Raw genomic sequence first — 25,648 nt, 5'->3', positions numbered from 1 at the left:
TAAGATCAACTTTCAAACAAAGCATGTAGAGAATTAGGGATCCGGACCCATCCGGACTCTACACAATCAATTTCAAGAACGCTAAAGCGTCCTGGCAAACTTATGGTCATGCCTAATAACCAAGGATAAATTAATTCATATCTAGATAAAAATCCTGCACTCAGAAAATCCCAGAACAAGCAGATATATTATATCGCAACTAATTCTTATCAACAATTATATCCCTGCACTCAGAAAATCCCAGAGCAAGCAGATATATTATATCACAACATAATTCGAGACCAACGCTCGACAATTTCCAACAATTCATGCGTAACGCGCCCTCCAACATAATTGCTAATCTGTAAAAGAGAACCGAGTCTCCACACTAAGATCTAGCCAATAAATATTCTCATCAAGGGTAACTATTGTGTTACCTAGGGCATCGCTACTTATTCAAGAGTGTAATCCAATTTACATGATTTTACGAAGACTTCTATGTTAATCAGTGGTGCTGGTGAGCAGTTGCCCCTAGGGTGTTCAGCCTCACTCAATCTTGGCAACCCCTAGTATCTCTAGGCACTCTCACTGAATGGCCAATATTCATGGCTGCTATCCGGGAATAACTTATCAGAGCACTTGCTCGGATTCTAACCGTCCAATGATTAAGTAAGCATGAGGGCCCCTAGGTCCCATTTATCTTGGCGCCCCTAGGTTTAACCAGCTTATCCTCATCTCATGGCCACTCGTCACGGTAATGAACCGGACATAAATAAAATCAAGCAGTGTGACGGGGATCAACCATCTAGGATATGACGGACTTCTACTGTTCATATTTTCTAAATCAGCACTCACTAGACTAACGTCTCTAAGCAACTTTCTATGACAGCCTATATATGTGCATGTATCCCTATACTAACATACAAGACAATAATCATTTCATGTTGCAGCCATACAATATAAGTTGACTTACTTGGAGTCCTTAGCGCTCAGCAGGTTTTCACCCTCCAACGTTCAGTCCAGTTACTCTTAGCCAATACTGTAGTTATCCATACAGTATACTCGGATTAATTATGGCACTCATAATTCATTATTATTATTTTGGGCAGTTTGGTCATTTTTATAAAAGTCATTTGTAAGGATTTATAATCCTTATTTGGTTTTAAACCTATTAAGGAAAGTCATACAAAATATTCGAGACTAAACCCTAAGTCTCGGGGAGGCCTGTCCTAAGGTCTCGATACCTAGGCTCGGGTATCACAATGGTATTTCCCCACAACCCGCTAAAAATCTTATTCTTTCAAGGTATCGCTATTAACCCGCACCTTCGACTAGTCGGTTCAAATATGTAAGATTTTAGCCGGTATTATATCCAGAAAATACAAGTAAATTCCTTAATTATTTTTAAAGAAAATAAACTCTTTAAATTTTCCTTTTAGTTTTCTTAAGGTTTTAATATCTAAAAACCGATTTAAGAAAATTGCCTAATTTGTCTTAATTAGGAAAACCGTTATAAATTTCTCATCTTGTCTAATTAATTTTCCAAAATCAATTAATCAATTTAACTTACTAGAAAAATAATTCATTTAATTATTTTCTCAAAATATAGGGTTTTAAACCCTCTTTTAATTTATTAACTATTAATAAATTAAATCTCATATTTTTAGAAAAAATAAAAACTCTTTAATAAAAATAATTCATTTAAACTCAAAGGGGTAATTTTAGTGAAAATATGATTTCAAGACTTACCAATTTATATCTTGAAATAAGCAAAATTTTACTTTTTACCTTATGTTCCAAAATCTCATTTTTACACTAAGTGTGAAAAGCCTATTTTTCACATTTTTAACTACATACTTCATTAGTTCATAACTTGAAATTTACTTACCCAATTGTTACCAAAATTTCCCAATTCCATTTTTGTTATGTCATTTAGGTCTTTGTAAAATCTTAGGTCAAAATGAACATTTTTGATTGGTGAAATCATTTTCCAACAATGAGGTAAAAATGACCTTATTTTCAAGTCCTTATTTTTTCCAAACTTTGACAGTTAATAACTTTCAAACCGTTCAATATTTTCTTACCAAATTTTACATTGGAATAATAGGTTATGCCAAAAATATGTACACAAAATTTTAGAAAAAACTGGGTTCATTTGCCCTATACAGTGGCTGTCCAAACTTGGTTCCGAAAATAAGAATACGAAAAAAAACTGTTTTTACCTAAACTTTGAAATTGCATAACTTACTCATTTCTAAACATTTTTTAGTGTTTCAAAAGCTCAATTTTATGTACTCAATCTCAACAACATCACAGTACAATTTAATTTTACAAAACTAATATACAGTTGCTGCTTGACCCCTTGGAAGTCACAGCTTAAAACATGTTTTGTTTTAGGGTGTTCTACAAAACCCTTGGGGGTTTTGGTTCCCATTTTCAAAAATCAATACACATGCATCATAAAAATTATTAAACAACTATCATAACCTTATTACATCACCAACAAGAAACTTTAAGCATTAGATATACAAAATAATGCTTAAAACTAAAAACCCTACAACAAAATCATCAAAAGTAAACTTTTTACCTCTTTGGTGTTCTTGCTTAAGGTTTTGACCTTCCTATTAGCTTTGGCTCCTCCAAAACCTTTCAAAAACCCTAACCAACTTCCCCCAATCACATAGGTAATTAGCTATTTGAAACTCTATGATTAAAACTTGACAAAAGTCTAGATTAATGAAACTTTACCTTAGGGAAAACCCTTCCTAGACCAAGACTTAGCTTCCAAGTTTCTTTGGTGTTCTTGGGGTTGAAAATGGAGAGAACACTTGAGAGAGTCTTCAAAAATCAGATGAGAGTGAATGAGGGAGGGAGAGTGGTCGGATTTGAGGGTTAGAATGGCTCACACAACTCTTCAAAATATCACAAAACACTTGAGTGCTTTTCTACCCACTTGCCCACTTGACTTCTTAATTAAATGGAAGTTAAACTTTATAAAATTGGGTTCACACCACTCTAAAATAGCACATGGCCGGCCACCCTTTTCCATATATGTGATCATTAAATTTTTTTTTTTTTTTTAAGGTTAATAAAGGTTTCATAAGAAGAAAAGTCCAAATTGGCTTTTGACACCTTTTTTCACTCTTATTAAGTTTTAGTCACCAAACTTAACATTAATTAATTAAATTTAATGTCTCTCACATTTAATTTAATTAATCACATAATAAAATTTAACCTAAGGTTCATTCATAGAATAAAATTCCCCATTTCGGCAAAATTAGGCATTTAACACAAAATGCCTTAAAATTTCCATTTTCTTTTAGGTTTATTATTTTTTACCAAACTTTAACTTTTATGAATGTATTTTATGCCCAAAATATAATTGCCATGATTTTTCGTTTTATTTTCCGAGATTTTTACCCGATCAGGGTTTTTGTGTCGGTCCAGGACCGAAAGTCTTATCTTGACTTTTAAAATCACAAAATTCATATTTTGGCTAGCAATAACTCATGGAATACTTACAAACAAAATATAATATTATTTAAAAAAATATTCTTAACCCGGGGGAAAAATCCCGACCCGAGTCGTTTAAAGGTACCCAAAAACGTAGGACGTTACACCAGTGCTTCATTAGGGGATTGAAACCGATGATAGCCAGAGATGTCAAGTTGACTAATGTGGTGATAGAGAGTTATGATAAGATCCTCAATAGAGCCTTGGATGGAGAGTTCATGGAAGACCACATTTGGAAAGATGAGGCAACTAGAAGAAAGGTAAGGAAGAATCACTCAGGTCAGGGTGACAACAAGAGAAATTTCATGAGGGTCAGGGCAGTGGGTCAGACAAGAAGCCCAAACCAGCAGCTCAGAGCAATGGCAACGGTAACTAGTACGACTGCAGAGTCGAGTTCCCATTTTGTCAAAAGTGTAACCGTAAGCACTCGGGTAACTGCAAGGAAAAAACTATAAAATTCTTCAAGTGTGGTCAATAGATGGGGCAGGAGCAGGACATAGAGGCAATGTGAATCTTGTACCAGCCCGAGTCTTCGCATTGACAGAAGGAGAAGCTAAGACCAGTAACACTGTTGTAACAGGTCAGATCTCTATAGCTGGTAAATTATGTAAAGTTCTTATTGATTTAGGAGCTACCCATTCTTTTATTTCAGTGGAAATGATAGATAGCCTAGGAGTGCCCTATAGGGATTTTAGTGAGGGATTTTCCACAATGTTACCCTCAGGTGATGTAATGATGCCAACTAGATGGATACCGACAACCCCAATAGAGATTGAAGGGAGAATATGTCCAAGAGATTTGATCGAGTTAGGCATAACAGACTATGAGATGATTCTTGGTATGGATTGGTTAGCTAAGTAGCAACCATCCACTGTCGCAAGAAGGCAGTGAACTTTATGCTAGACAACGGGGAACAGTTCACCTTTGTGAGCGACGTAGCAGGACTTTGTACACAGATAATCTCAGCCTTAAAAGCACACAACATGATTCCCAATGGATGTCAGGCGTATCTTGCAAACGTAGTGGATAAGAGTTAATAAACTAAGCTAAGTCTTGAGGACGTTCGTGTAGAGTCCCAAAATATTTACTTAACTAGCTAGATAGTAGTAGTAGCAGTAGTTAGTATTAGTTTGTAGTATGTTAGATTCCGGGGATTTTGGTTCAAGTCAGGACTTAGTTGGAAACTCATAGCAATAGTTATGAATTTTATAAGTTTAACCTATAATTTAAGAATATTAATTATAACATAAGGTTTGATTAATATTGCTGGTCCTAGATGTATTATTTATTATAACCTAAGGTTTAGATAGAGCCAATAAGAATATGACACTTGTCGTAAGCATGATTATTAGGGAATTAGAGTTTGTTATTTTATGGTTAGTTAAGAACTTTGTGGATTAGGTTGTTATTTAGATAATTAAATAGATTTTCCCGTAACTTTTGGGTACTGTAACTTTCGACCTATTTTTGACCCAGTTATATAATGAATATCGAAAAATAGTATTTCTAGAAAGTATTAGATAATTGAATTAGCTTTCTAACGGTATTGGAGTTAGACCAATCCATAAGGTCAACTAAGGTACTCCTATTCTTTTAAGTCCAATTCTTTAAAACTCTTTAGTTTTCTTTAGTTCCTTTTATTCAGATCCTAACATTCGTTATTGGTTCTTGATTAGGTTCTTGAAACTTAAGTTCTTTCTTGGTAAGTTTATTCTTGATGGATTAGTTTCCACATTCATTCTTTATTCTTTAGAAATACTCACCATTTGTATTGTTGGTTTTAGGAGTGTTCCAAATCCCGTCTTTGTTCTCATATCCCGGTGTTGGTAAGGAAAATAGGATAGATTTTATGTGCTTATATGTTATGTTATGTTTATGTTGTGTTATGTTATGATATGTTATGTTATATGTTTATGATATGATATGTGTATGTATGATATGTTTTAGTTCTTGGGTATATGATTTGTTTAGATAACAAGCATATAATTTGTTTAGATTACAAATAACTTGTTTAGATAACAGGCATATAATTTGTTTAGATAACAAATAACTTGTTTAGATAACAAGTCCAAATAGTATATTCCTTGGCCATACGATTTGTTTAGATAACAAGCCCCATAAATTTATATGGCTTGTTTAGATAACTAGCCATGTAGAATTATGGGCATATGATTGCCTAGCTAGCAAGCCCTAAGATGTATGATGCCCATTGCAATAGATGTTTTTGTAGCCATATGTTTTTGTAGCCTTATGCTTATGTTTACGATGTATGTTTTGATTTTAGTAGATTTTCCTTGCTCAGCATTAGGCTCATTCCTTTATTTTAGTGTGATGTAGGAAAATAATTATGGAGGCGGAAGGATTCTTGGTAGCATGGCTTGTGTGTTGAGGATGAATGGAATGGATGGGCTGCATGTCGATCAAGGATGACGTTTATTTTAGTCTTTTGAAATGTCTCTTTTGTAATTCTTCATTCAACTTTTTTTTGAACTTGTTTTTAAAGCTATGTTTTATGTTATGTAAACAATGGGATCCGATACCATATCACATTATATTTTACATTTTTAATAAAGACATGCTATTTCTTATATTTTGGGTTTTCAATAAAGGCATGTAATTTCTTATGTTTGTATCGAAATAGTAGCTATGTCTAGTAGTTTTAATGGTCCAAGGTCTTAGAAATAGTTGGGTCATTACAGTTCACATGGTGTGTGAATTCCCAGAGGTGTTTCCAAAGGACTTACCCGGCCTACCTCGAGACAAGGATATTGAATTTGTGATTGATTTGATTTCAGAGACTGCACCCATAACAAAGGCACCCTACAGAATGGCATCGACAGAGCTAAAGGAAATGAAACTACAACTATAGGAGTTGTTGGAGAAAGGTTTCATAATACCAAGTTATTCGCGCCATGGGGCGCTCCAGTATTGTTCGTTAAGAATAAGGATAGGAGCATGAGGATGTGTATTGATTATCGAGAACTTAACAAAGTCATAGTCAAGAAAAAGTGCATGCTACTGCGAATCGATGACCTCTTCGACCAGCATCAGGGAACGGTAGTATTTTCTAAAATTGACTTGAGGTCGAGATACCATCAATTGAAGGTGAGGGAAGAAAATATCCCAAAGGCTGCCTTTTGGACCCGATATGGGCATTATGAATTTCTAGTAATGTCTTTTGGACTAACAAATGCTCCAGCAGCTTTCATGGATTTGATTAACTTAGTCTTAAAGAACTTTCTGGACAAATTTGTGGTAGTGTTTATTAATGAAATTTTGATATACTCCAAATTTGAGATGGAACATGAAGAACACCTGAGATTGACACTAAATAGGCTTCAAGGGCACCAGTTGTACACAAAGTTTATGAAGTGTGAATTCTAGTTTGATAAGGTAAGATTGTTAGCCCATATAGTGTCTAAGGAGGGAGTAGCGATAGACCCAGCTAAAATTGAGGTTATTCGAGATTGGCCTCAACCTTAGAATGCAGTACAAGTTAGAAGTTTCTTAGGATTGGTGAGGTATTACAAAAAATTTGTTGAAGGGTTTTCTAAGATTGTTGCACCCCTAACAAATTTGACAAGAAATAATCAGAAATACAATTTGACTGAAAAGTGTGAGGAGAGCTTCCAGAGCATGAAGAATAAGCTTATATCAGCACTAGTGTTGTGTGTACCACACTACTCATCCAAAAATGGAATTTTGATTAGCTTATTGTTTTGGGTTTTGATTTTCGTGTCTCCGATTAGGGGTTCTATGTAGAATGGTTTTGAGACTTTTGTGAGGAAATTTTGAGTATAACTCAGCATTAAGAGGGGCATGGGTGCATTTATATCAGATTTTTGCTTTGATATGAAGCATTTTATGTTATGACTAGGGCTCGATAAGGGAACTTGAAGGGAATGGAATTATTGTTGTTGCTTGGACCTGAGGTAAGAAGAGTGGACACATGCACGCAAGGTGTGCGCTCAACGTACTTAAGAATAGTTTCATTTATATGTCGTAAGTATGATTATGTTTTAACTTATGCAAGTTTTGTGTATTTGTGAGATGTATGTGTATGTAGTATGTTTTGCGTGACATGCTTACGGTATGTTTTGCGTTTTGCATTATTACGTTATGATAAACTGCATGCTTATGATATGTTAAAATGGATGCTTACATTATTAGTGCTTACTTGCACACTTGACCAAAATAGTATTGGTCTATGGCTGGAGTGATTCCAGTATGGTATAATATGTTATTCTAGTTATATTCTTGAATTGATTTTTATTGGATTGTGAATATGTTATGTTATAGTTACATCTTGTTTGATGGATAGATTGTGTATGATTAGTATTGCTATGTATATAATATATTTGTTATATGTTGTTTTAGAATTGGTTGGAGGGTTGTGTCCTACACAGCTTTTCTTACTGGGCGTTAGCTCACAGGTACTCTGTGTTGCAGGTGCCATATGTTGAGGTGTTTTGTGGCGACAGGCCAAGTCTAATCCAGAAACTAATATATATCATGAGAGCCCTACAACCTTGTTACGATCAAAGGGGTGCTATCGCCAAAGTTTTACTTTACATTGTTATTCATATGGTTTTAAAGATATTTTCATGTGAATTGAGACCAAAAATAGTTTTGCTGCTTACTGAAATATAAATTAATGTTTTATTTTAAGTAAGAATGCTTTAACGAAGTTTTATGCATTATTGATGCTATCATTTGGTTTTCAATTTGTAAAATGATTTGAAATGGATAGTACCCTGGTGTAGTCTTGGGGTTAAGATTACAGGACGTTACATTACAACCAACACTCGCTGAGACGCATAATTGGTTCCATATTTCCATGTTGAGGAAGTATGTACCCTTTCCCTCCCACGTTTTCAGTTATGAACTGTTGGAAATGAAGCATGACCTGAGTTATGATGAGCAACCAGTGCAAAGCTTAGAGCAGGACTCAAGGAACTGAGGTTGAAGAAGATTCTGCTAATGAAGGTCCTGTAGAACTGTTCAACTATAGAGGCAACCTGGGAGTTGGAAGAGGACATGAGGGAGCGCTACCCCGAGTTGTTTGGTAAGGGATAATTTCATAGACGAAATTCCTTTTATGGAGGGTAGATTGTAGTGATCCAATTTTTTTATTATTATTTTATTTATTTAACTGTTATGTTTCAGTTAATTGTTTGATTTTTATAAAATAATTGAAATGTTTGTTTTGTGTGAATTTGGATTGAATTGATTATTTTGAATAATTGTAATGTTTGTTTAATTATTAGTGTTACATTTTTTTTAAGTGTGACAAATTTATGTGATAAGAATAGGTTGTATTTTTATTTATTTAGTGTGTGTGTGTGGACTTGTTTTATTTTTTTATTTCATTTAATTTAAGAAAATAAAAAGAAAAAGGAAATGGGTTGTCATCTTCTGGGATAAGATGACAAGGCTTATCTAATAGCTTGTGTTTACATTGGGATAGGGTTTAGATGAGGTGTAAGGGGAGGAAATAGTGGGATTTAGATTATTTTGTGGGATAGGATCATAGTTTTCACACTTGGGTTTTTCCTTAGGTTTAGGTCACTAGGGTATAATAAATAGAAGAACATGGGAGCTTTCAAAAACCATTTGGTGGTTGCGGAATTGTGGAGAGAAAGAGGGAGAGGAAGGCACAAAAAAGAGAAAGAAGGATAAGAAAAATGAGTTTTAAAAATCTCTAGGCATGTGTTCTCTTCTTGATTTTAGTTTTAAATTTTTATCCCCTGAGATTAGGTTTCCCCTTCTAAATTCTAAGAAGTTTGTTCATCTTTTCTTTTGTTGGAGTATTTCGAAATCCCACGGTGCCTAAAGATTTATTTGCTTTGTGTTCTTGAACACTACAAAGGAGGTAATGGGATTCTCTACCCTTTTATTGAGTTGATATTGATTTAATTCTTGTTTATGGTCATGGATTAGTATTTGATATTTTTGAGAAAATATGTCTATGTTTGATCATATGGTTTTGATAAATATGTGTATGCTGGTGATCTCTTGATTAGAAACATTGTTAGGTTTTAATTAAATTTTGGAAAGAAAAAAAGTGTATTGTTGGGTGCATATGTTATTTGATTAATGTTATTTCTCTTGAATTTTTAATAATAATGTTTCTTGTTTAGGGAGTGTGGTGTAAAATTGAAGCACGAGAAAGTTAACGTTGTATTGTTTATTGCATTATTAGAAAAGCATGTTAGTTTTGAAATGATGAATCATGTGGGAAACAAAAATGGAAATTCTTCAATGGAAATGGTGTATAGGGTTAGAAATGGGTTGAATAAATGGGTTTATACCTTTTTGGACCCTGTGTTTTGTTCCATTACCTGTTTGGACCCTATGCTTTGACAAATTACTTTTTAGACCCTATGTTTTGTAAAATGGTTCAAATATAACCCTAAACTTGATTTTGGTCAAAGTTTTCTCAACTGAAATCACAAATAATTTACCAAACTAACAATTTAGAACAAAAATAAAATCATTCTACTTAAAAGCGGTGTAGTTATATTCAATTTTTTCTTAATCAAAATTGAGGAGGGGTCTATTTGAACCATTTTACAAAATATAGGGTCCAAAAATGATTTTTTTTAAAACACAGGGTCCATATAGGTAATCAGAAAAAACAAAGGGTCCAAGAAAGGTATAAACCCTAAATAAAATGTTATAATTATTAGTCCTTTTACCAAAATTTAGGTCCTTAGAAATATTTTAAAACAAATTTGTTTCAAACATGTTATTAGTTTTAAGTAATGTGAAACATGAGTTTGGGTCAAAAAATTTGTAAAACAAAGTGTCACATTTTTGTACATTTAGGCTAATTCTAGAATTTCAAAGTTAGGGTTGCTTAAAATTCTTATGTGATTTAATCCATGATCTTATGTATAAATGTTAGCATGATAAGTGGTATTTCATGTATTATGAGTTTTGTGAAATACTTGTAATCTATAGGTTTTGTCATAGGAGTATAAGTTCATGCGAACTAACCATACTGTACAGAGAATACAAAGTGATGTTAAATTTTGAATATATCATGTAATGCCTAAGAAGGCCAAGATTGTAGATAGAGATTGGTTTGAGCATATTTGTAGTTATATACATGGGAGAGATTAGTTCTAGGGTTCAAGGGTTTTTGTTTTTTTGTTAGACTTGGTTTGATGTGATTGTGTTTTGAAATCAATACAATGATTCTTGTTCACCAAAAAAAAAAAAAAGCTCATGCAAACTTTTGTCATATGCTTGTGTGAGTATGAATTGTGATTGAGACGAAATTGTACTTTAGGCTTTTGAGGAAGAGGTCATGTACTGTTTGGGTTTTGTGCTCGGACCTTAGGTAAGGAAGTTATATAGTATTTATTCTTGCTTTAATGTTACTAATGTTTTATGATATGGTATATGTTGTGTGATTGATGTTAAGACTACAACGAATAGGGCGTAAAAAATGTTGATAAAAAAAAGGTGTTATGAATGTTTTTTTATGAATGTAAGAAAAGCTACATTTCAGTTTTGTTTTGAATGGACTGTAGTTATGCGATATGTATGGATTTGTTTGTGTTTGTTTAACCTAGTGTTGTAGCATTATTAGTGGCAGACATGCCTAAGATTCTAGCACAAAGGCTAACAGGGAAATTCATGGCCAAAAGGGTGCGAGGTGAACTATGGCCAAAAGGTTGCCATGGAGGTGACCAAAAGGGAGTCACATGTGATTATTGGACAATAGGGGAGCCATGTCTTATGTTGTATGCTTACGATTATGCTGCTTAGTATTTTACATTGAATGTTTATGCTCATGTTAGAAATGATCTTCTGATTATGATGTACGATTATGCTTATGTCATAAATAGTATCATGTTGATGATTATGACTAGTGTTGATAGCGATTGCTATAAGAATGTATGGAATATGTCACTTATTCTTGTATGTCTTGTTTGTTTTTTCTTACCGATCATTTAGCTCACCCCCTTACTTTTTCCCATTGCAGGTAGAAAATAGATAGACTTGTTTTGGCATGTATGGTGAGCTAAGTCAGTTTTCCATAAGTATGTACGTATGCTACGGGGAGGCAATGAACGAGGAAACGATCCAGAATACCATATTGCCTTAGAGAATTTCTTATGTTAATCTACCAGTGAGATGTATTTGTTTATTTTTAATAGTGCATCAAATTCTCTTTTGTTTTGAACATTGGATCAAAACTCTTCATGTACACTACTACAAAAATAGGAATTAACTTCGGTATTTATACATAGAATTGTTGGAAAATACATAAAAAGTGAAGTTAAAGCTTTTGATGGACTTCTAACTTCGCTGTTTGGTTTAGCACTCATAGGAATTAATCTACTATTTCGGTTATTTACATAAAGTGAAGTTAAAGGGTAATAGGCGAAGGGGGAAAAAATGACGGAACCCTTTAACTTCGGTTTTTTGCTAAAAACCGAAGTTAAAGGTGCTTATTTCCTAAGCCATTCGACTTCTCCCTAATTTTTGAAACCTTGAAACCCCCCAAACAGATAGCAGAAACCTCCATTTCCACCGTGAGAAAAATGAGGGTTCTGTCATTTAGGACCATTTTCCCTCATTTTCTTCAATTTTCTTCCATCAATCTTGCTAGAAAACTCAAATATATCATATAAACTTGGTTATTTTCAGTTTTGAGTGAAAAAAATGGTGTCTTGACAATTGTGACATGTGGTGGTTGGAAATACCCATTGTTTTGGGGGTTTCAACAGATTTTATGCTTCTATACAAAGTTTTGAGGTTTGTACTATGTATTGATCGTTAAATAGATGTTTACATGACTTTATATATATATATATATTATTTCAAATTTTTTTATAATATATTGATAATGTATATATGTTTATGGTTGATAATAATGTTTTAGAGTTGTATTTGAGTATATTAAGAATGTATGAATCTTAAAAAATGTGTTTGTGATAATTTTTTTTATTAATCTGAATTTAATATTACTGTATTATTAAATTTATAATTTATTTTATTTATTTTTGTATTTTATGATATGTTTTTATTTAGAAAACTAATGAAGTTAATATTTTGTTGTTGTTAAAAAAAGTTAATATGTTATTGTTATAATATTAAAAGATCAAGTTAATATTATGTTGTTGTAAAAAACATTCAAGTTAATATTTAGTTAAAATAAAGTTGTATTTGTATAATATGCTTTAATGTTTGGTGCTAGTTATTATAAACTCAATAATTATAATATTAATTTTGTTTATTTATTATTTTTAGGAAGATTATTGTTTTGGAGGTAATTTGGTTTTTTATTGGTGGTTACTAGCTTAAAGATTAATTTTAAGGTGAGTGAGAATTTTATTTTTATTTATTACTATTGTACATATTTATAGAATTATAGTTATAACATATTGACTTTAGTGGAAATTAGGTTTGCAAAATTAGTGAAGCAGGTTCTGAGAAATTTATGTATTGTGGTGGTATAAGGATGAAATTATGCATGTTGATTATTGTGTTTGTTTGTGTTGAATTAATAGGTACTTGTGAAATTGAGATATATTATAGAAACAGAGGAAACTCTGCCCAATTGTTTAGGATTTATTAATTGAACATGTTTTTAAATATGTAGTATTTATTCATAGAGTTATAATTTAAACTTTTTAGGTTTGGCGATAGGTTTTGAATAGGATATCGGGAATTTGTGTGCTGTGGTGATAACCATAAGTCCCTAGTTTGAAGTAACATTATCATGCCTCTTGACTAGATAAGGCTACTTTCAACTAGGGGGCTTATGGATACCGTCAAAATTCAAGATGAAAATGGATTAACGTGAGTTCTATTGTAATTGGAGACTAAGCTTCGCCTTTCGGTATGAGGTATTCCTCCAATTTCTGATAAACTTGACATGATTATGCTTATATGCTCTGTCAAGTGTTGCAAATTTTAGTTGTAAATTGAATGTCAACAAGTTTGGGTAGTCCTATTTATAGGGGGAATTCTGCTAAATTTTTTGAAAAATATTTAATTCTTAAGAAATTTGAATATTTCAAATAATTACTTAGGTGAACTTTCATATGTTTAGTTGTATGAACACATTAGATTTTTATGGGGTACTTAACTTTTATTTTTGTTTATATATATGTACATTAAGTCTATATAGTTTATGAATTTTATTTTATTTTAAGTTTATTGAAATGTACAAATATATTTATTAATATTAAAATAATTGCAAATTAGAATTAAATAAATAATTATTAAAATATTTTATCAAAAACCAAATTAATAATACAAATAAAATAAATATATTTTTTTAGGAAAAAAGACATTTCATTTCGATTTGTACATAATAACCGAAGTTAAAGGGTACCTTTTAATTTCGATTTTTAGATACTTTTAACTTCGCTCGGATTAACTTCGGTGAATATTTTTGCGAGATCCGAAGAATGACAAGCGAAAAACCGAAGTTAAAGCATATTTCTTTAGTAGTGGTATTTCCAATAAGACCCCACTGTGTTTTCAAACATAGTTATGAAATCGTTTTGAGCTATTATGAAAATTATTATTTTAAGGAAGATAGGCAATTAGGGACATTATACTCCCACTCAATTATACTACTAAATTTCCAATATGTAAGTATGATGAGCTAGACCACAGGGTAAGCTGGTAACGTATAAGTCAGAATATTTAATTAATAACAGAATATTATCACTCAGAATTAAGATCGACTAGACTTATGGTCAACGTTGTGGTATTGATTAGATTCGATAAAATCGATACTTATTTAATTATCAATAATCAATATCGGTCCTAGTCCAATATAACCAAATACATCTAATCTTATATCTACTTGATCAATGTCTTGGACAAGACATAACACCCCAAATGTGTAAGTAGATCATATCGTAGATGACCAAATCAATAAAATTCAAATGCACTGATTTAATCTTAGGACTCATACTTTTGAACATATAATTACAACTACAATTCACTAAGACCTAGTCATTATAATTGTAACTATCCATATGTTCGAGATTTTATGAATGTTTGTATTAATTGAATAAACATGTAATAAAACAAGCGAAGAATGCGATTGAACAAACAAAATGATTTCTACTTCTTTTATTGATAATAAAACGTGTTACATGATAAATATGGTTTTATTAAGGGCATAAAACCCAATACAACTTGGGATGTAAGGAATTCTAAGCATAGAACTAATTTGTATTAACCTAGGTAGCTCGATCTAGATAATACATTACACATGAACTTTTCTTCTTCATTTTTCCAAATATATATGAATTAAATAGTACTATTTTATATGTTTTTGTTGTGAACTTGCTGATTATTATAAGAGTTTATATTATTTTGGAACTTGAATTTTGGTTTATTACTTATTTTGGGTCCTGTATTTTAGTCTATTACCTATTTGAACCCTTCACTTATAGAAAATAACTTTTGGACCTTAAGTTTTGTAAAAAGTTAAAATTAGAACCCTAAAACCAATTTGGTCAAAATATTTTCAAATATGACCAAAATATCCTTGCATTTATAAATTAATTAATTAAAAATTTTAATTTAATATTACAATTAATTAAAAATAAAATTAAATGTGATTTAATTAAATTTTTACTTAAAATCTTTACTAACTAAAAACATACTCTAAAACCAAAATATAAACCAAAAAAATTAAATTAAACTCAAATGAAATAAAACGTTGGTATTCATCATCATCATCATCATCATCATCATCATCATCATCATCGTGTTTTCTAGTGTTATCACCAAAAGCACAAAAATCAAACCTATCACAGAATTGAATCCATACAAAAATCAGAATCAATACAGCTTTTCATCAACAATCCTCATTGAATCTTAAGAACACCCAAATCAAGTATTTATGCTCAAACCCATGCATGGAGAGCCTCTTGTGGTAGGTGCTTAAGCTCGGCCCCCTCTAATTACTTTTAAATTAATTTTTGTTTGTAATATGTAAAATATTTTTAATATGGTCCCTTCTAAAATTATTAAAGTAGAATTAACCCTATATAAAATTTTCGCTCCGTCCCCTTATATATACTATTTCACCAAAAGCACAAGGATAATATTATATCATCTCCAAGATGTATATTTTGTGTCAAATATGACCAAAAAAAAAAGAGTCAATGCTCTATTTGACCCAATATTTACAATTATGTTCCAATGTATGATATGCAAATTAACTCTAAAGTCAACGATGCATTTAATATTTATTTAGAATATACAAAAAAAATTATTGTCCAAATTATGTTATCCAAATAATTAGTCATTATAAAAATTAATAAAAAATGCAATATGAATAATCATTAATTATCAATTAATAAATTATAAATTGATGAAAAATAATAAATAAAAAAATTAAAGTTATTTTTCTTCCAAATTTTTTACTCATAGTATATTTTGTGCCAAATTTAAAATAATTTTTAGCATATGCTATATTTAGCACACTTTTTAGATCACCATTGAGAGATATTATTATTTTTTTATTTCTAAAAGGTGCTAAATATATATAGAGTGCACTATTTTTTGGCACTCAATTTAGGATTGTTCATAAAATCAGTAAACTGCGGTTCCGAACCCCAACCAATTCGGACCAAACAACCAAAATTCAGACAAAAAAATTTGACGCCAGTAGTTCGGTTATTCAGACCATTTTCTTCATTTATGTTATGGTTTTGGTTTGGTCAATATTTATGCTGGTTCAAAACAAACTGGACCAACTAAGTTTTATTTTTAATAAATACAAACTTTAAATGAATATTAAAAATAAAACTTACCCTATTAATAATAATAATAGTTGATGATATTGATATTAGCTTGATGATTTTTTTAGATTAATTATATGTTTTGTAAAAATAATTATATTATTGAAATAATATTTTTTGCAATACTTTATGTGTTATCAATTTAGTATTTTAGGTTGTTGGTTTTTTTATTTGGTATATTTATATGTTGTCATTTTTGTATTTTTTTTTAATACTAGTTCGTGTTTTGTTAACCTGGTGTATTAGTTTTCTAATTTTTTATTTTGTTTTTTTATTTTGTATTTTATTTTATTGTATTCTTGTTAATGTTTGAGTTAGACTAAGGACTATGAATACTAAACAATTGTGAACATTATGTTATGTTTTGAGAATATTTTTTTTATTGTTATCATGTGTTATTGACTTGTTGTTTGTTAAGCTAAATAAATTATTTATTTTGAAAAGTTAAAAAAAAAATTCAAATAAAAAAATAGAACAATGATCACTTAAAATAAATTAAAACAATTATAAAGTCTAAACCATGGTTTCAAACCAAACCAATCTGTTTCTAATTGGTTTGGTTTGGTTCAACATTTAATTGGTTTGGTTTTTGTTTTACATTTTAAAAGACCACTATGCACTTGTTTGGTTGAAAAGAAAAGTGAAAATACCTGAACATCCTATAACTCCATTAAAGATACACTACAAGAATAATAGTATGTAGCGACTACACCACTAGCGACGATATGAAAAAAATCGTCGCTAGAGGTTATTTTATATGCGCGGCAGCTGTTCGCGCGAAACCCAATTTATTTCCTTCTTTATCTTAACTTTTGTCTCTCTCTCTCCCTTTATTTTCAGACCCAAACCGAAACCCCCAAACCCCAAAACAAATTCAGCTCTCCCTTCTCCTCTCAGACCCCAAACCCCAAACCCTTCTCCTCTTAGACCCCAAGTCTCAGACCCAAACTCCTCCCAAACTCAGACCCAAACTCCTCTCAGACCCAAACTCCTCTCTCTCTCCTCTCAGACCCAAACTCCTCTCTCTCTTCTCTCAGACCTCAAACCCCAAACCGTGAGAACCCCAATCGCACAAAAGCCCATCCTCTCGAGCATCCTCCAAGCTCCATCTATGGCTCTTCCAAGCTCCGCCGGAGACGTACGGTTCCTCCAAGCTCCATCGGAGAATCTCCATCTACGGTACATATATATATAAAAATATTTAGTTCTACGATACATATATATATAAGTATTTAGTTTTTTATTATTAGTATTGTTCAGTTAATTTATATATATATTTATATATATTCTTTTGTGACAGTGAAGTATCTCTCGACTCCCTCTCTGTTTTGTATGTATATGTCCTGTTTTGGACTTGTTTGGGTAATATTTTCGGCTCTGTAAGAAACTCACCGATCGTGCAATCCCAAGAAGCCAAGTGAGTAAACCCAAACCCTTTTATTATTATTTTTTCTGTCAGAAAAATTAGAGACTCAGAAAAATATGTGTTGTTTTGTTTGTTTTATTTCATAACTCTGATATTGCCGTTTATGGAGTTTTTATTGGGTTTGCTCATTCTATTGCTGATAAGACTCTAAAGTCTGCAGAAGTTATATTGGCACAATTTGATATTCCTCATCAGGTTGGTATTTATCCTTGTTTTACTTTTCTGTAGCTTTTCTATTTGCTTGAAGTTTTACTTGCTGGTTTTGTGCTCTTGCTTGTTCTGTTTTGTGTTAATATCAGGATTAAAAAATATATTTTTGCTCTGTGTTTTCTGTTAAGTGTTTTGAATCTTGCTGGCATTTGTTGAAATTTCAGAGACCACTCTCAGGCATTTGCTGAAATTTTTCCTTGGATTCCAAGAACCACTGGGCGCACATACATATAAACCCTCTTCTTATATTATGCATTATATGGTTTTTGCTATAATTTGGTGTTGCAATTAACTTTAAACAATATACTTTTGTTGAATATATATCATATATATATATATAAATATATATTATAAAAGAGCTGTAAAAGGTGAAAGGGCAATTAATTACCTGTTTATCATTGGATTTGACACAGTTAGGGCCCATAATGTCCATTCCATGGCTACCGGCATAATAGAGCTCTGTTAGTCCTATTAATTCAAAAACCTGAACACAATGAACTTTATATTAGTAAATTAATTAATTAAAGTGTAATTAACAACATCTTAGAATAAAAAATCTAGCTATATATATACATATAAATACCTTGTCACGGCTCCTTCCAGTTATGATTGCAGTGGGAAAATACTTTGCAACATTTTTCACAGCAGAACGCATCTGATGAGACAATGGATTTTGAATTAGTACATATATATATATATAAATATAAATATAATTAGATAGATACATATATGATAAGTACATATTTTCATACTGAATTAGACATAACTGCACGGTCAGGGTCGTCTACTATGGGAGAGAGAGTCCCATCATAGTCAAGAAAAATTGCTATTCTCTTGTTCTCTGCTTGCTTCACAATTTGACTAAAACATTTCAGTGCAGATGGATACTTAAGCTGCAAACACACACACACAAGAGTAACACATCAAAAACATATTAGAAACATTAATTCATTTTTGTTTCTAATATTAGATAGGGATCTTTTAGCAATTAAAATTTGCAATTATTTTTATTTAAGACCCTAATATCATTTTATTGAGATTGAATATATAAGAGAGAGGGACTGTATAAAAGTTCATTTTTGTTACTCCAATAAAAATAAAAGGGGGACAAGTATAGTTTAGTACTGTGAGAAAATGCAATCTCTTACTGATTTAAGTCTTTACATTAATATATATATATATATGATGGTCAATTCAACTTGGGCTTGTTGGAGAAGTGAACTGGTAGAGCTTGGTTGGCCAATTGTAGGACTATCATTAGCAACAGCTACTGTGAAGACAATTAATGGTTGGAGTGTAGTTAGCTTGTGTGGAGGTTTTCATTTTTCTGTTTGTTTTTTTGGGTCTGTTTTGAGCTGCTTATTTGTTTTTTAGACTGTTTTGTTGTTTGTTTTCATTGGACTGGTGCTAGTTTCTTCCTCTGCTAGTTAGTTTGTTATTTTACCTCTAATTAATGAATTGTATGTCATTGTCTCTATTGAGAGATGGGGTTCACTTCAGAAAAAAAAAAAAAAAAGGAAATAGAAAGAAAAAAAAAAGTGGAGTTTATTTTTTTGGTGTTTGGGGTTCAATAAAAAGTGGGGGAGAAATTTATAAAAGGAGTAAGGAAAGAATTGTAAATAAATGTGAAATTTATTAAGATATATATATATATAAAAGAACTGGTGGCATCCATGGTAAGTTTAAAAAAATTCGATGCTTGTTCATAATTGAAAACCATGTTTAAAAATATAATAAAAGATAAGCTCTTATTATTCTGACCATAATGGAAAATCAAATGCAATCCCTAAAATCAAGCCTAATGTCCTCATATCTCTAATAAATCGATGTTTGGGAAAATCAATTAATAATATTTATGTTTTATTGCTAGCTGTATTTTTTTATCAACTAATAATTTTTGTGGTGAGGACTTGAAAGTTATTATTATATATCATCTCTGTTTAATATTAGCAGGAATTGCATATTTTGAGTCATTTCAAGAGAGCTTTCCCTTGTCATTACTTGCAGCCTCTAAAACAACACCAAACCACATAATAAATCACTACTGCATTACTCTTCTTTTTATTAATTTGTACTCTGTTGACTAACCACTGCATTTTTAATTTTCAGGATTAATTGTTGATTGTAATTTGAGCAAGAGCTTGGTTTTGCAGGATTTTCTATAACGAAAAACTTTAGATTTTGATTGATTTATTGAGGTATTTACTCTTCAAATGTGTTTATTCTCTGTATTTAGGATTGTTTATTTTGGTTTTTTTTTTCATTATGTGCTATAAGTTTAAGAGAATACATGTTTCAACTGAATTTTTGTAAAACTTTAATGTATGTAGAAAAATATATGCTGTTCTAATAGAACCCAATATAGAGTTAAGTGGAGGTTAATCCAATTCCATGTAATTAATACAATATGTTTAAGCTATAGCTACCTATAACTAGATTGATATTTACACATATTTAGTCCTATTTAAAATAGTATATTTGTTTTTTATCAATAAAAAGAAGTCTTACTATTTTTACAAGTTTTGAGTTTCTCAGAATAATATGTATATTTGTTGTTCTTTGTGATGTTATTTTTCTTTAATTACTTCCCATCCTTTTGTAATAGTCTATCCATTTTCTTGATGCAACTATTTTTCCTCAAGAAATATGGAGTCAGGTTTACCCAAGAAAAAATATGATATATTTCTAATTAAGATGTATGGTACATGTGTGTGTTTTTTTAGGGAAATTTATGTATATATGTACCATACATCAACTCTGAGCAAGCAATTTGCATTCATTAAAAAAAATAAAAAGAAAAAAGTAGTAAAGAGTGAATCAATAAAATTATACAATAAATAATAATCATAAGATTTATGTTATTCATTTTGTGGTTTTTTCTTTCATAAATATTTTATAAATGGTCAATATGCATAAACTTATAAATTTTTTACTAAATTTAATAACCAAAGGTAATAATTAATAAAATAAGTATAATAAAACAAATAATTAAATCAAATAAAAGTAATTACTAAATTATATATAAAATTGAAATTAAATTGATTATTAATTACTCACTTAATTTATTAATTAATAAACTTTAATCTAATAAGTTATTGATGATTTATTTGTAAAACATGATAATTCATTGAAAAAATAATAATTCAAATAATAATTTCTTACACTGTGCAGTGTAATAATTAATAATTCAAATAATAATTTCTTACACTGTCCAGTGTCCTATAGAATGTCGATCGACAAGACTTGGATTAATAATTCAAATAAATTTTCTGATGAGTATGTTGGTGGAGCGTTTGCATTTGTTGAGAGAGCTCAACAATTTGTGGATACAAGGGGACTAGTGAAGTGTCCTTGCAACAAGTGTCTTAATATCGAATTGCAAACGATTGGTGTGCTAGAAAGTCATCTTTTTTAGAATGGTTTTCTACGAAGTTATACAAATTGGTACTGGCATGGAGAGGAGGAAATAATACCGACCAATAGAGTGGTCCACCAATGTCACGAGGACGAGATGATGGATGTTCTTAATGATATAGCACAACCTAACAATTGTGAAGATTATGAGAATGAGGTTGATGATGAGATACCACCAGCATCAGAATGCAGAGGTACTAGCCAATATTATAATGACTTATTTGCCGAGATGGAGTCTCCGTTATTCCCAGGGTGTGAAAAATACACATCTTTGAATTTCGTAGCTAAGTTGATGAATTTCAAAGTGTTGGGGAAAATTCCTAACAAAATTTTTGATGGAATCTTGGAGTTGTTAGAAGATGCATTCCCATCTCCAAATAAGATACCAAAGTCACATTATGCGGCGAAGAGGTTGATGAGGAAATTGGGTTTGGGTTACGAGTCAATCCATGTTTGTAAGCATGATTGTGCATTGTTTTAGAAGGAAAATGCAGGAAAATACAAGTGTCCAATTTGTGGGGAGGATCGTTGGGTGGATAAAAATACCAAGGGGAAGAAAGTGGCCCAAAAAGTTATGCGTTATTTTCCATTGACCCCTCGGTTGATGCGAAAATACGCGTCAAGGCACATTTCTCAACATATGAGATGGCATCATGAAGGGCGTGTTAAAGAAGATGGTATCATGCGTCATCCTGCAGATGGGAAAGCATGGAAGGATTTTGACCGTAGCAATCCAGCGTTTGCAATGGAACCTAGGATGTGCGTCTTGGATTGGCTGCTGATGGATTCAATCCTTTTGGAAATATGAGTTTGTCTTATAGCATGTGGCCGGTTGTGTTAACGACTTACAACTTGCCACCGTGGTTATGCATGAAAGAGACTAACATTATGTTGACTTTATTAATTCCTGGTCCACATTCACCTGGAAAAGATTTTGATGTTTTCTTAAGGCCATTGGTTGATGAGTCGAAGGAATTATGGGTGAACGGTGTTCAGACTCGAGATGGTGTTGATGGTAGTTTTTTTATGCTTTGAGCAGCTTTATTGTGGACTATAAATGATTTTCCAGCGAGGAGTAGTCTTTCTGGATGGAGTGGTCAAGGTTACACTGCTTGTCCTACTTGCAATGTATCAACACCATCAGTTCGTTTGCAAAATAAGGTTGCATTTTACGGTCACAAGCATTTTTTACCAATGGGACACCAAATTAGAAAAAAAGAAGAAGTTATATGGTTTAGTTGAGAAAAGACCACCTCCAGAGGAATTTAGCACTGAAGCTATTTTCACACTAATGACTTTTATGCCTGAATCTCTTCCTGGTAAGCATGTTAGCTACGGTGGACAAAAAAGGAAACGCACAAAAGAGCAAGTTGGTTGGCGTAAAAAAAGCATTTTCTTTGAGCTCTCATATTGGGCCAATATGAAGTTGCGACACAACCTAGACGTCATGCATGTTGAGAAAAATGTATGCGACAGCTTAGTTGGCACAATAGTCGGGTTGGAAAATAAGACCAAAGACACAATTAGCGCTAGAGTAGATTTGGAGAAGATGAAGATAAGACCAGAATTGCATCTGAGAATGGTAAATGGTCGAATGGAAAAGCCAGCAACGAAATACACATTTATTCCTGAAAATCGGCATAAGTTTTGTCGATTTTTTAAATCAGTCAAATCTAAGGAAGAATGTGATTGAAAATGACAATAAGATTACTGGGTTGAAATCCCACGATTGTCATGTCATATTGCAACGTCTTTTGCCAATTGATGTTCATTCATTCCTAGAAAAAACTATTGCCAAGACCATTATTGACTTGTGCACTTTCTTCAAGATCATTTATGCTAGAACTCTGATTGTTTCTGATTTGGAGAAAGTGAAAACATCAATTGTTGAAATTTTTTGCGGACTAGAAATCATTTTTCCGCGAGCGTTTTTTGATGTTATGGTTCACCTAATGATACATTTGCCTCAAGAAGCAATAGATGGAGGTTCAGTACACATGAGGTGGATGTATCCCTTTGAGAGATACATGAAAAAATTGAAACATTATGTGCGTAATAAAGCTCGTCCTCAGGGGTCCATAGCTGAGGGTTATGTCGTCGATGAAGCATTGACATTCTGTTCTATGTACTTCAAAGGGGTGGAAACAAGGTTTAATCATCCAGATAGAAATGTTGATGCAATTCCATCACCAAAGAAGTTGTCTTTGTTTCAATCTCAAGGTCGTCCGATCGGTAAGAAGACATTAACAACTTTGGACGATGAACTTAAAAAAACTACTGAGTGGTACATTCTCAACAATTGCATTGAGATTCTCCCATATATTCAGTAAGTAATTTGATCACACTAACAATATAATTATCTACTCTTCCATTTATCTTTCAAATTTTTTAATCTTTCATATTTTATATGTGTAGAGAGCACAAGCAGATCCTTTTATCTAGTGGTGTTGAAAACCTAGATCAATTACAGAAAAAGGAGTTCCCCATGTGGTTTTACAATAAGCTTTACAATCTTCGACAAGCGGGATCTGCAGAAGCTTTTGAAGAGTTATTCTCCTTAGCAAGCGACTCCTCTAATCTTGTTTCTTCATACACTGGGTGTATTGTCAATGGAGTTCGATTTTTGTGCTATGATAGAGATAAAAATTTTAAAACTCAAAACAGTGGTGTCTTATTACCCGGAGTAGACAACAAAAATTTCTACGGGCAATTAGAAGAGGTTATAGTGATGTCATACCTTGCTGGTTGTTCTATTGTATTATTCAAGTGTAAATGGTTTGATACAGATCCTACCAAGAGTTGGATGAAGCATGAAAATAATATAACCAGTATATTTACTAAGTTCGAGTGGTACAAAGATGAAAAGTTTATCTTAGAAACTCAGGCAAAACAAATTTTCTATCTTGATGATTTGAAAAATGACCGAGATTGGAAAATTGTAATGCCCTGGTTGCTCCAGAACAGTTACGGTGAACGGTGGACCAGAAATTTGACTCGCTACCCGAGTCCTTTGGTCAAAAACGTGCTCTATTGTAATTAACAGGTTAAGGTATAAAACTAATAAAAAGGAAATGGATATTTTCATTACAAACTGCTCTGCAGAGCTAAACAAAACGTTTACAAGTTGTTCTCAGTACAAAATGGTCATTACAGTTTTAAATTTACAATCCCGCCGACCTAAGTGGCAAAAATAGGGTAAACCCCCTAGTTCTTCTGAGAACTCCTTGGCCGTGGTGGTCAAGCGGCCGCATATGTACACATCACCACATCAGCTCTCCACTCAAGGCTAGGTGAGCTTTTCTTTCCCTTTACCTGCCCCACATAGAACCCATGAGCCAAAGCCCAGCAAGAAAACATAACACTTTACATGAACGTTATCAAATGATTATCATTATAATCACACTGAGCATAAAGCTTTCAAACAAATGAGCGAACATCACATGGGGTCTTGATAAACCATACTGAGTGACTGGTAAGCACATCACTGTTTCAAGTGGGAGAGTGGCTGCTAGGTGAGCCACTAGCCTCCAAGGGCTTATTTCATTCATCGACCCTCGGGGTCGGTCTAGCATTAATGCTCTTTGAGTCATTCAATGCTGATAATTGATTAGATTTAATCTTTGCTGGCTTGTGTGATACACGCTAAGGCCGTCCTGACTCATGAGTTAGCGCAATGTGACCAGTGCCCAGTACCACTGCCAAACCTAACTAATAAGTCACAGCTTCACAGTTGATACTAGGACCTTTGCCAAATCTGACTAATGAGTCAGTACCATGCACAAGTGAGCAACATATGATAAGCATTCTATATTCAGTCCATGTCCATATTTACACAACCAACATGCCTCATGAATATCCATGCATATCACACTTGGGGCGCAGTTTTCTTACCTTTGATTCGAGCTAGAGTGAACAAAAGAACGACCCTTGAGATCGGTTTAGCTTTTAGTCCTTTAGCGGTTACCTAATCATAACACATATAGGATACCATCAATAATCATGATAATCAAGGGTTCTCAAACCATTATCTAGCCTCCAAGAGATCAATCCAAACTAATCCAAGTAGTAAGGACACTCGCGAGGCCTAAAACTAGGTTCCCGGGGTCAAAACGAGCAAACGGGGCGAAAACAGGGCAAGGGCTGCGGCCCTAGCATCCTGGGCCGCGGCCCCCAGGGTTCTCTGAGGAAAGGGCCGCGGCGCCCTCCATCAAGGGCCGCATCGCCTAGCAAGCACAAATTCTCCACCTGCTTCTTCAGGGCAGGGCCGCGGCGCCCCAAGAACAGGGCCGCGGCCCTTCACCCTGGGCCATTCCCAACT

General features: G+C 32.5%; 1 long non-coding RNA gene across 1 annotated transcript; it reads right to left on the bottom strand.

Annotated features, from left to right (window-relative positions):
- Positions 1–18,309: 18,309 nt before the first annotated feature.
- Positions 18,310–18,804, bottom strand: LOC133816709 (uncharacterized). The gene is made up of 3 exons (XR_009885424.1): positions 18,669–18,804; positions 18,500–18,571; positions 18,310–18,400 (listed from the first exon to the last, which is right to left on the bottom strand). It is a non-coding gene; the product is annotated as an uncharacterized LOC133816709 (long non-coding RNA).
- Between the last annotated feature and the right edge of the window lie 6,844 nt (positions 18,805–25,648).

Source organism: Humulus lupulus, chromosome 2, assembly GCF_963169125.1.
Source record: "Humulus lupulus chromosome 2, drHumLupu1.1, whole genome shotgun sequence".
Lineage (NCBI taxonomy): Eukaryota > Viridiplantae > Streptophyta > Magnoliopsida > Rosales > Cannabaceae > Humulus > Humulus lupulus.
Note: the sequence above shows the minus strand (reverse complement) of the source record. Positions and strands in the feature narration are given on the sequence as shown.